This window comes from Phyllostomus discolor, chromosome 3 (genome assembly GCF_004126475.2).
Source record: "Phyllostomus discolor isolate MPI-MPIP mPhyDis1 chromosome 3, mPhyDis1.pri.v3, whole genome shotgun sequence".
Lineage (NCBI taxonomy): Eukaryota > Metazoa > Chordata > Mammalia > Chiroptera > Phyllostomidae > Phyllostomus > Phyllostomus discolor.
The window spans coordinates 199522000-199534769 of NC_040905.2; positions in this window are offsets into that span (position 1 = coordinate 199522000).

The window sequence follows — 12770 nt, forward strand, 5'->3', positions numbered from 1 at the left end:
TGCACGCTGGATGGGGTGATGTTGTTGTGAGTGCTTTGTAAGCTGAGGACAACATGGTGTCTGCCTCGGTACAGTGAGGGGAAGAGGTGGTAAGTAGAACATCAAATCCCAAGAGAAAGTAAATCTATTCCAGAGATTCACAGGAACCTTGGGCAGGACTTAGACTTCCACAAGCCAACCGGGGAGTGTGAAACCACCTGATCCCTGCCCAGTGTGTAGGTGTGTGTGTTTGGCAGGGGGCTCTAAGGTGACCCAGACACAGTATTTTACAGATAAGGCTGGAAGATGTTTAAATGACTTGCCCAAGGTCACCCAGCTGAGGACCTGCAGGGACTGATATTTGCACCTGTGCCCATCTGTCCCCAGAATCGGGGCCCTTGGTTACCATGCCCTGTTGTCTCTCTAAGATCATTCTCTGGATTCTCTAGTAGGGGTGAGCTGGGCTGCTGCATCATAAACGACGTCAGAGCTTTTGAATGAAACAGAGGAGAAGGCCTGAACTATGCATAGTTTGAATCATTAAGTCTAGATGACACCAGAGGAATCTGTGATTTTGAAGATTCCACCCAATGTTTCTCATAGGAATTCACAGTTGAGGATCTGAGCCCAGTTTCTTAGCATAAATGTGGGAAGGCCAGAACCTCAGCTGGGAAGGGTCTTATGCAAATACAAACACTGAGAACTTGTCTTTATTCTATTTATTTACAAATATATAACCTATATCTCTAGATGCAACATCCAATGAGAAAATAAATATACATGAACACCAACTAAGAGTCCACAGAATTTACAAGGATCGTATGACCAAAAAAAAATAAAAAGTATTAATCAGGGCCTTTGTAAAGAAACTCACTAGAAAGGCTAAGAACACTTCTGTAATTTCTAGGTGCCAATTCTGTAAGGTGAGCATTATTATCCTTATTTTGTCAAAAGGGAACCTGAGACTAAGAGAAGTAAATGATTTGCCTAGGACTGCAGAGTTAGGAAATGCAAACCAGGATTCAAATCCAGTTCTGTTACATTGAAAAAGAAGGACGACACATTTGATAAACAACACTCTCTTTTTCAAAGTGCGTATGTATTACACGAGTGGCTCTTAAGGTTGTAAAAACAGGATCATTTTGTGCGTAATAAAAAGAATTCTCTGGCTCTCATTCCCACTCACTGTTGTGCAATCCCCAGGCCCTCCTAGCGTCTCGTCCAGGTACTTCTGGAGGTCGTCCAAGGAGAGTGTGTTGTGTTCGCCTCACCAGCCTCCTCTGCCCTCGGTTTGAAACTAGCCCAGCAAACTGAAAACCCTGAGATAATGAAAGGCAGCTCTAAATGAGACAGGATATAAGTAAAATAAAAAAGCAGACCTTTAGATAAGCAAGGAGCTGGATCAGCGGCAGAGGACCCAGTTAGGGGAAATGCATGTGCAACCCACTTGTGAGAAGTTTTAAAGTTAAATGTCTTTTATGTATTGGATCAGAGTGGACACTATGCTAGAGTCTGTATAGCTATGATTTGCCAACTGTTGTCTAAATCTGGACCTGGAGACTCTTTACAGCTATAATAAAATTAAAATAGCAATAGAATTTCCCTTCCCTCTCCCCATCCTCCTTTCCTCTCTCTTTCCTTCTTTCCTTCCCTTCCCTTTAAAGAGGTATCAGCGTGGCCTGCAGCCAAGGACAGAGAGTGAGGATAGGAATGGGGACATGGAGAAATCATCGCACCTGGCTTCCCAGAGGTGCTGATGTGTGCGCAGTGGGGGGAGTGTATGAAGGTGGTGGTGTGCCCAGGGTTCCAGGGGGCTAAAGCTGGACAGAAGACGAAGCCAGAGGGCTTGGGGGATGGCTTGCATTAAGCAAATTAATTGAATGACTGAGCAAATGAGTAAATAGTCTGAGAATAATGAGAGCTCGTTGTTTCACTGTTGGGAAAATAACTTATAGCTGTAAAAAGGGAGAAATCTAGAAAGAACCCTGAGGTACTGGAAGGGGAAGGTGTCCCAGTTTATTGCTGTATAACAAGCCATCATAAAATTTAGTTGTGTGAAAAAATCACTTTTTATGCGTGCATGTCCTGTGGGGCAGGAATCTAGGCAAATACAAGAGGACAGAGACTAACGCTACTTCATAGTGTCTGGGGCCTCGGCTGAGAGGACGTGGCAGTAACCTGACCACACGGGACTGGGATCACCTAGAGTCCCCAGGGTGGGTGAACATCTTACCTGCTGGCCCAGAGCTCCTGTGGAAGTGTGCATGCGAGCTTCCAGGTAGAAGCTGCATGGCCTTTTCTGACCTGGCCTCAGGAGTCACATAGCATCATTTCTGCTGTACTCATCTGGCTGCATATGACTCTCAAGTTTAGCCAGATTCAAGAGGAGGAGATCCAAATGTACCACTGATGGGAAGAGTGGCAACAAATTTGGGGGCCTTCAAAAACAACTATGGGGATTGTCGTGTACTGGTCTATGTACATATATATATAATTATATATAAATGTGTGTGTGCATGTGTACATATATATGCACACACCCGCATCTATATTACTTTCTACCCCTGTCCCTTGGGAGCTCCCACAGCAGTGACAAAGCAGTGCAGACAAACATGCTGAGCCCTCAGAGGACCTTGGCCTCTAAACATTGCTCTCCACTAAAAGGAATGATAAGTTTTTGGTGAAATAGCTGATTCCAAGGCTGAGCAAGGGAAAGTATAAGATGAGTAGGGGCTATCCCGCTTTGCCACAAAGCAAGGAAAAGCACAAAGAATAACGAAACCTCTCAGAAAGGCACAGGGGCCTCTTAGAGGGTGCTTCTAATGACCAACGATGGGACCGACCATTTAAGCACCAAAATAAATAGTGTAGTAACATACAGGGCAAGGCAAAAGTAGGTTTACAGTTGTTCAAATAGAAAATAATACAATAATTAATAAGTAGTAACACAAGAATAAACTTTCTTTTGCTTACTCACACTGTAAACCTACTTTTCCCCACCTGGTAAAACAACCATTGAATTAATTGGCTTTCATGAGTCTATACTGGCAACAAACAAACACAAAAAGCAAACACGCATAAACACACAGAGTGAAGGCATCTTCCTTCTTTGTAGTCAGATGCCAAGTAGTAAACATAGAACAATTGATGGAAATGAAAAAATCACTAGCTGGCAACCATCATAGTTGGAGTTGATATAGATAGAATATATCAATGAATACTAAGGCAGTTCTGAGTAGAGTTCTGGAGAAACAAGATGTAAGGGTGATCCCTGAATGTCTACCCCCAAATACTCATGTGCTGCAGTGGAAAGACTGTGACCTCACGTGGGAAAATCTCGCAGTCAGCACTGTGACCAGGGCATCAAGGTTGACATAACCAGTGGTGGGATCGGTCACCATCACGTCTCCTGACGTGGGGAGAAAGCATCACAGTGTCTGGTGTTTCTATCAAGAAGGTGCAGCCTAGGTTAGGTCATAAGGAAACTTCACCCAGACTCTGGTTGAAGGTTGTCCTGCAAAAGAAAAGAATGATGCTCTTAAAAACTGTAAAGAGCATGAAGAATGGAGAAAAGCCAAGCAACTGTTCCAGAGAGGAGAGTGTTGAGAGCTACCAACTAAAAGCAACATATTCCTAAATATGTTCCTCAGCCAGCAGGGCAAGTAGGACTCTGTTGGAACAGTTGGCGAAATTGGCATGGGGTATGTTGCTTGGATGATAGTACTGTAGCAAGGTTGACATTATGATTTGGAGGTCTCTCGGGTGGTTATGTAAGAGTGTCTTTGCCTGGAAGAAATGCACATTGGAGAATTAAGGAGTTACGATGACATCGTAGCTGCTGTTGTTCTCAAATGGTTCAGGAAAAAGCTAATGACAATGGGTATAGGGAGAGAGGAAAGAAAAGAGTAGATGTGGGGAATCCATGTGTTAGGGGTTGAATTATGTGTCCCTGCCCCCTCCTGCAAATTCATATGGTGAAATCCTAACCCCCAGTAACTCAGAGTGAGACCTTATTTGGAGATGGTGCCTTTACAGAAACAATCATGTTACAGCAAGATCATTAGTGTGTGCCATAATCCAGTATGACTTCTGTCCTCATAAGAAGAGGAAATGTTGACACACAGCCACATGTAGCAGGAAGACAATGTGAAGAGACACAAGGAGAAGCCTTCCATCTACACATCAAGGAGACAGTCCTGCCTACACTTTCATTTCAGACTTCATATTTGATTTCAGTCTCCAGAACAGTGAGACGACACCTTTCTGTTGTTTAAATTGTCTGGTCTGTGATACTTCGTCACAGCATCCCTAGCAAACTGATACAGCGTGTAAAAGGACACAGTTCTTCATATCATTCTTGCAGCTTTTCTGTAAGTTTAAAATTGTTGCAAAATAGATCCTTTTTAAAAATGCCAATAATTATGTTACATGGAATAATCTAGTAACATTTCACATCTGCTATCTCCTTTGATGTTCACTAGACCCCAGAAATATAGGTGAGGCAGGGAATTATCAGTTGATTCATTTCACAATCTAGGGGTCTCTGTCTGAGTACATTGCAAAAGGGTCTTTGTAGTGAATAACAGAAGAAGCAAAGTTGAGCTTAAAGAGGAGATGCCCTTGGAACATTTAGTGTTGGCAGTGAGAGAAGCTGGGGGTTCGTGCAGGTTAATATTTTAACAAAGTTACAAGAAAAAGAAAACCAAGACAGACCCCTCTGGAGTATAGATTTACAGATTTCCCTTGACCCTGTTTTCTTACAGAAAAGGCGTGGAGGAAGGATAGAAGAGTAAAGGAGAGAGAGGAGAGGCAGAGAGAAGTGGGAGGCTGGAGAGGGCTGGAGGAGAGAGCAGGGATGCTTCCTGGCTGCTTTTGGTCTCCACCTGAAAACCAATTAGCAGGGAGCTGGGAGGTGAGGGAATCATCCTCACCTCTCAGGCAGAGAGGTTCCCTTCTTCCTCTCCCCTTCAGCTTATTCATAAAACCTGCAGCATCCACACCATGTGGTATTGTTAATTAATGCTACTTGCCTCTTCTCTACCAGAGCCTGAGGTCTTCCAGGCTCTTCTGTTCCTTAGTTACAGAATCTTGGGTAAAGACATCACCATAATCCTGTAAAAGCACAGTCAGATGAAGTCACTTCTGAACTCACAACCCCCTGATGGCTCTCAGTCTCATTCAGAATGAAACCTAAAGTCATTCCCCAAACCCACACAGCCCTATGTGAGCTGTCCCTATCACGCATACCCTATCGCCTCACTCCAGCCTCTGGAGCCTTTTCAATGTTCCTCAAACTCACCAACCTGAGCTCCAGCATCAGGGCCATGCATTCGCCCTTCCCCCACCTCGAATGCATCCTGCAGATGTCCACGAGGCTGGTCCCCTTACTTCCTCTGGGCTTTACAAAAAGCCACCTAAACCTCCAACCCTTTCTAAAATTTCAATGCTACCCAAAAGCATTCCATGCTTCTTTCCACCCTCAATTATTGTCACTAAGTAACATACTATGACTTTCAGTATTTGCATTTCTTGGATAAATTGCCCATCTCCCTCACTAGAATATCTCTGGTTCCACAAGACCAGAGATTTCTGTTTTATTTGCTGCTGGATCTTGGCATAAAGAGAGGTGTTTGGCTCAACTAATGTTTGTTGAGTGACTATTTGGAGTTACTAGGCTGGCCTAAACCTCAGCAACATTATCAAAGCATGCTAATAAAAATCAAATGGTCAGGGTGTGCAGCCTCTGATCACTCATTCATAGGTTGCTGGTGAAAATTTACAATGACACAGCCACTTCGGAAGAGTTTGACAGTTTTTTATTAAACTAACCCTGCAATTATCATTTGACCTGGTAATTGTACATTCAGGCATTTATCCCAGAGAATGAAAACTTATGTTCACATGAAAAACATGTACACAAATATTAATAACAGCTTTAATAGCCAAAAACTAAAAACAATTTGGATATCCTTTAATGAAGAATGGTTAAACAAACTGAGATACATCTATACCATGAAATATTACTCAGCAATTAAAAAATAACTGTTGTTACAATTTAGGCAAATCTCGAAGTGAAGAAAAACACCCCCAAAGGCTATGCACAGTGTGATTTTATTTATCTAGCTCTCTTGAGTGGCAGAATTAGACATGGAGAATTGGTTACTGACGTGCAGGGAATAGGGGTGAAGACGGTGGTGGGGGAGGGAGGTGAGTGTGTTCATGAAAGGACCATGTAACAGACACTTAGGATGAGGGAAACTGCTCTTTCTTGACTTACGTGGTGGATATAGAAACATACATGTGTGATAGCATTATATAAAACTGTTACTGGGGGTATTTAGCTAGGAATGAGAGCAAAGGGAACTAGACATTGAGTTTAATAAACTGGGAAGCATAAAACTGCTGGCTAGTCAGGAAGCTGCAGCTTCACACCCCTGGGGATTATAGCATTTCTTCAAGGGGATTAACACCTCTCCCTCTCCCCTGTGTCCAGTGAGAGCACAGGAAGGCAGGCACACATGGAGTAGAAGTCAACATGGCACAGGGGCAGGTGCTGGATCAGAGAGGCCTGCCAGTCTAGCCTGGGGAAAGAAGGGATTGGTTGGGAGGTGGACCTACCAGAAGCACACAAAAGTTTGGAAAGATGACAATTGGTCATTTTGAGAAAGCACCTGGTCCATCCCACACTCAAGCTGTTATAATTCCAGGGGAAACAAAGAAGTGCGTGAGCACACGCGCTCCCTCTCTCTCTCTCTCTCTCTCTCTCTCTCTCTCTCTCTCTCTCCCTCCCTCCCCCCACCCCCTCCCTCCCCACCAAGAAACCCACACTTGTTGCATCCATTTGCACATCCTTTCTCCACGGCCATGTGGTCCTGGCAGCCACATGGCCTGTGGTCCTGCAACTGCACACGCAGGTTCCAGCAGTAGGGAGCCTGAAATAGACTGCTACTGGAAACACAGGTTAAGCTAGCCAATGCTAGACTGGACTGGACTTTGCTATGGAGCACAGACTCTGGGCAGTGGCCTTCACTCTGGCCCTACTGAAGACAAGACTGCACATTTTCCATGGCCAGATGGACAGAGGTGGGACATTGGGAAGTCAGGAGGGGAACCCCCTTAATTGTACATTTTCAAAACACCATACTGCAGAGCTACATCCTCCCATGTGGGTCTCAGAAAATCCTTCCCTTTAGATACCACAGGAGCCTTACTTCTACTAGTAATAGATGCTGTTTCACTGGCAACAAAACTAAACACACACACAAAATGAATTAATATAAAATGTTGGAAATTTAAACACTACAAGTAGACTGTATCAATGTCAGTTTCTTGGTTGTACTATTGCAAGATGCTATCATTGAGGGAGACTAGGTAAATAGTTAATGGAATATCTGCATTATTTCTTATGAGTATGTGTGAATCTATAATGATCTCAAAATAAAAAGTATAATTAAAATTGTATATTATTTAATTCAGAAAATAATGCATTAAATATTCAGTATGTGCATTGCATTTTCAGGGTAGCTGTAAACATTAAATGAATATATACACATTAAATGAATATACATATTCATATATGTATGCCCTATGAATGCTGCTTACCATAGAGTAAACACTCAATACATTTCAATCCTCAAGGTCAGGGTCTGTATTCACTTCATCTCTGACCCCACATATATATTTTCTGATTAACATTGCAGCCACCAGCAATGTGAGCTGAGTAAAAGACTTTTCTCATCCCTTGCACCGACCTTCAGAGAGCGTAAGGCAGTGAGAGGGGTGCTCTCTGCAGAGGCCGGAGTCATCAAGAACCCTAACCAGGAAGACAATAGGCTCTGTCTCCCATTTTGCCTCTAGCTGATGGTAGAGCACTGAAAAGCCAAGTTTTTTCACTAAGTCTCAGTTTCCCCATTTATAAAAGGAGGGACCGGAATGGCATTTTTTTCTATGAGTACCGTTCACCCTGTAAATACACAGACACACACACACACACACACACACCCACACACATATGTTTTACAAGCACGGAGAATCACCCTTCCTGAAAACTGAGAGCTGGGCTGGGAGTTCAAAGGTAATTATATATTGACTCTAAATCTCTGGCCCCTATTACCACTCAGTTATTAGCAGCTGGATTCTACCTTTATAGTTCTTTGAAGTATGTAGTAGTCAGAATATCCATAGATGATAGCAAGCCAAAGTTATAGAAACCTATTTGGGATAAGAAATTGTAGAAATTGAAGCTAAATTATAGTATTAATCACAACCATTGCATCATTACCTTCCAAAGCCAAGAGGAGTTATACTTCCTAAACTGAAAAACAATAAAGGCATGTTGTGATTTAGAAAAACAAAAAAAAAGGACCTCAGAAAAATACCAGCTTGTTTGTTTTATCTACTATTTGTAATGCAACCTAATGTATTCGTGTCGTGTTTCTGAGAGGACTCTGGAGTAGTTTTCCGTGCCAAAGGTTAGCCAATAGCTGACAGATGTCTTTACTCAAAAAGGCCAGCTTTCTACGGTACTCGGAGCATTCCGTAGATCATTCTTGCCTGTCCTTTAATAGATTAGAGCTCTGTGTCTGTGCATTTGGAATGTCCAGCCACTTTGGAGTTGAAATGGCTTATATTTTTGTACTAACCCAAGATTCCTTGAATATTAAATCATTGAGTGTTTAGTGAGCACCCTGCATAAACTCACCCTTGCAGAGACATTATGAAACAATTACAACAAAATATGCAAGGTTTTCTATTAATAGTAAATAGAATTTGTTGAGGAACTCACAAGGGTCTCCACTTTACCTGTGCCAGCTCAACTAATTTGACTCTCACAACTCTGTCAAAAAGGTATTAGTAAGTCCAGTATACAAGGTCAGAGAGCTTATGTAATCAAATCCTAAGCTTTTTCCAGTGTGGTAGAATGCTTCAATGAAACAAAATAAATTAAGCACATTAAAATAAATGTATGGATGCTGGCAGTTAAATTGTAATGATGGAGAAATAAAAATCAACTAGGGCTAGAGTAATTGAAGAAGACAAAAAATATTTTCAATGTGTCAAAAAACTTGGTTGGATTGCATTGCCAGCAAAATGATTTTTTTTAAGAATGTGGCTGAAATAATGACATTTTTATACAAATAAACAGTGAATAGATTATGAATTAAGTTTCGTAAAAGAAATGTATAGAGGATATTCTATGGAGAAACATAACCCCGGTAATAAGCTCTATGCTGCAAAGAAACAGCGAACATTTGGGCACAGCCAAACCCTGGCTGTCCAAAGCATATCCATAGTGTTCAGTATGAAGTCAAAAAATAGAAAACATCCAAGATGCAACTTAAGTACTGGACAACAATAACAAGAACATTAGGGAGGAGTAAGAACAGTAAAAACATTTCAAAGTCCATGCTATTGTTCAGCATGGGAATAAAACTATCTGCTAACAGAGGGATTCGTTAATTATTTTGTGTAATTTTTAGCATAACCACTAAAGCACTAGAAAGAGGAAAATAGATTAGAGTACACGTGTTCAAATCCCCCAAACAAAACAAACATGGACACATGGACAAAACCAAAGCGGGTAGGATCAAGGGTGGGAAGTGGGGATAGCTGATGTTTAGGGGGATGGTGGGGAGAAATGAAGACAACTGTACTCGAACAACAATAATTAAAAAAAAGAAAATCACCTGTGCTTCTAGCAGACTGGCTTTAAAGCAAAAGTTCCCATAATCCCCTGCTCAGTTTGATTAATTTATAAGAGCACCTCACAGAGCTCAGAGAAACATTTTGCATACCAGATTATCAGTTTATTATCAAAGGCTTTAACTCAGGAAGAGCCAGAGGGAAGAGACACACAGGGCAAGGTCCAGGGAAAGGGTGAGGACCTCCCATGCCTTCTCCACCCACTCTATCCCAATCTCCACGTGTTCACCAACCTAGAAGCTCTTCAAACCCAGCCCTTTAGGGATTTTACGAGGCTTCATTGCATAGTCATGATTGGTTAGACCAGTGGCCATTGGTGAGTGATTCAACCTCCAACCCCTCTCCTCTCCAGGATGGTTGGGAGGCAGGAGGTCCTAAATGTTTCAACATTCAACTCAGGTGGTTGGTTCCCCTGACAACCAGCCCCCACCCTTGGTTACCTGAGGGTTTACCAGTTGCCTCATTAACATAACAAAAGATACCTTTAGGGCTCTTATCACAGGAACTTCCAAGGATTTTAGGAGCTCTGTGCCAGGAATGGAGTCCAAACCTAATACATATTTTTTATAAATCACAATGCCACTGCTTCGTATCAGTGGGTCTCAGTCATGACATTGGTGGTGGCTGTGTAGTCCACGAGTTTTGAGTATTTAGTATTCCCTTAGCTTTAGCTGATTTATATCATAAGCAGAATGTTTACCTTAGCTCCTCCTCCATGACTATAATTATAATTAAACTCAAGAATACCACTCTCAAAGTACAGAGTACTCTTCTTAATAACTCACATAACTGGTGGGTGGTTAGGTGGCAACTCAGATGGTGCTATTTATCAATATATCCTTAATCACTGGCATAGTATTTGACTTAATGAATATTTTAAAACAGAAATTAGGGTGTCAAGTGTTGTAACTGAGTAAATACAAAGGGCCTAAGGAGAGAAGATGTGGAATAAACTTTGTTTTTGAGGAGTGAGGAGCAATGAAGAGGATGCACCAAGGACATAACATTTTAATTGTACTTTAAACATAAATAGGGAGTTACCAGGCAATAGTGTGTGTGTGTGTGTGTGTGTGTGTGTGTGTGGTGATGGTGGTTCCTAGCAAAGAAAACTACATTTGCAATGCCATATAGGTAAAAATGAAAGGGAAGTTTACTGTGGTTAGGTCACAGGGTACAGGGAAATGGAATTAGGACTGGGGAAATAGTGAGTAAGTAAGGCTAGGAAGGCAAGCAGACACCAAATTAAGCAATGTATAATCCATGTTAAGGAGTTTGGGCTTAATTCTGAGAGCAAAGGAATGAGAGAAGTGATTTGCACAGGAAAGTAATCTGACCATGAGCATTTTTTTTTATTTTACTTTGGGGAGACCACGTATGACAATAGCAGGACAAGCTATGGCATTAGAGATCAGGAAATAGACTCCCTTGTTCACTGGGGAACATTTTCAGAGATCAAAAGCAGCTCAACATGATTCTTGCGCCATGTTTGTATCTACAAACTACATTTCCATCCTAAGTATGGGATCCACACTCTGTTTCCTTGCCTCACCTTTCGTATATATTAATCAACGGACTCTATTAATTTCATCCTTAAATGATTTTCAAATGCACCACCTTGTCTTCATTCTTATTACCATTTCCCTGATTCAGATACATATCATTAGTATCCCTTAGGAGAGGGCTACCACTCTTGAACCATGTTTGTTGCTCCCTGTATCTTTCCCGTCAGTCTGTGTCCCCAACTGGTTGTAAGAGTGAGTACCCTAAATGGTTTCTTTCCTGTTTAATATTTTTACCAACAGCTGTCCATTACCTAGAAGATCAAGTATAAACTCCCCAATGTACTCTACTTTACAATAATGTCTCAGATGATCTCTCCAGCACAATTTGCTGTTATTTGATTATTTCACTTTCAAAAAGCAGAACAAATCACCTAAATCAGAATGCCTTTCTTACAGTTAATTGTAAGAAATGCATACTCTGACCTTACTGCCATCTTCCTATGGTGCACACACCTCTCTTATAACACTTATTTCATTGTGTTGCTCTTTTGTGTGTATGTCTGTCTTTATCTACTAACTCTGTCCTTCTTGGAGACAGAAATTATATCTTATTTATTTGTAAATGCCTAGGACCTGGTACAGTGTCTGTTTAAATCCATGTCTCTCTTTTCCCCATTTTTTTTTATCAAATAAACAACAAAAAATGAAAAGAATGCATCAAGATAGAAAAATCGGATCAGGTTCAAGGTAGAATAAAAAGTCACGGGTTTGGTATTTTGGAGCAGAGTAATGTTTTTCAGCTTCTTGGAAAGGTACAGAAGACCTTTTCTCACTATTACTCATCCATTATGAGTTTCCCTATGAAAAAAATGTAAGAACGGTATGACAGCTTTACCACAGACCAACTCTCAGCAAATAGCTATTGATACCTAGGGAGAAAGGGACACGCAGTGTTTCTAATTTTGTGGCTAGAAAGTAGTTTGATTGGATATTCACTGGGGCCAGGCCTGGAAGAGCCAAGAAATTTGAGTGTTTTCTCTCTGCATCCCCCTAGCTCTCTGACTGAGTCTAACGAGAGCTACTTGGGCTCATCCCAGGTGAGGTTAACAGGGGGTTCTCAAAAGCCAGATTAGGTGGGAAACCCTTCACAAACTGAGACTAATGACCTGAGAAATTCTATGACCAGTGAATTGGAGATTCCTTCAGGTCCACTGGAGCATGTGAACACCAATCATGAAATGAAGAAAAACAGCTGGAAGTACTAAGAGAACCTGAGGGAGGTGTTGAAATCCTGTGTGTGTTTTGGGGAGGTGGTGGGGAGCAATTCTCTACAAGAGTAACACAACTGAGAGAATCAGGAGAGAAAGCAATTTGGGGATGAATGTTTAAAATTGTATGAGTGCATATTCCCTCACCTCACTTGATACCTTATGGCCTTTTGGAGTTGATATTGGATCCTAGAGGCAACTGGTCAGTGAGGATGGGGAAGGGATTCGTCAGAACAGGGCATTTACTCAGCACTTGCTCTGTGTCAGGTGTCATATTCAGCGATGGAGATAGATCTGTAGAGAGACTTGACTTTGCCCT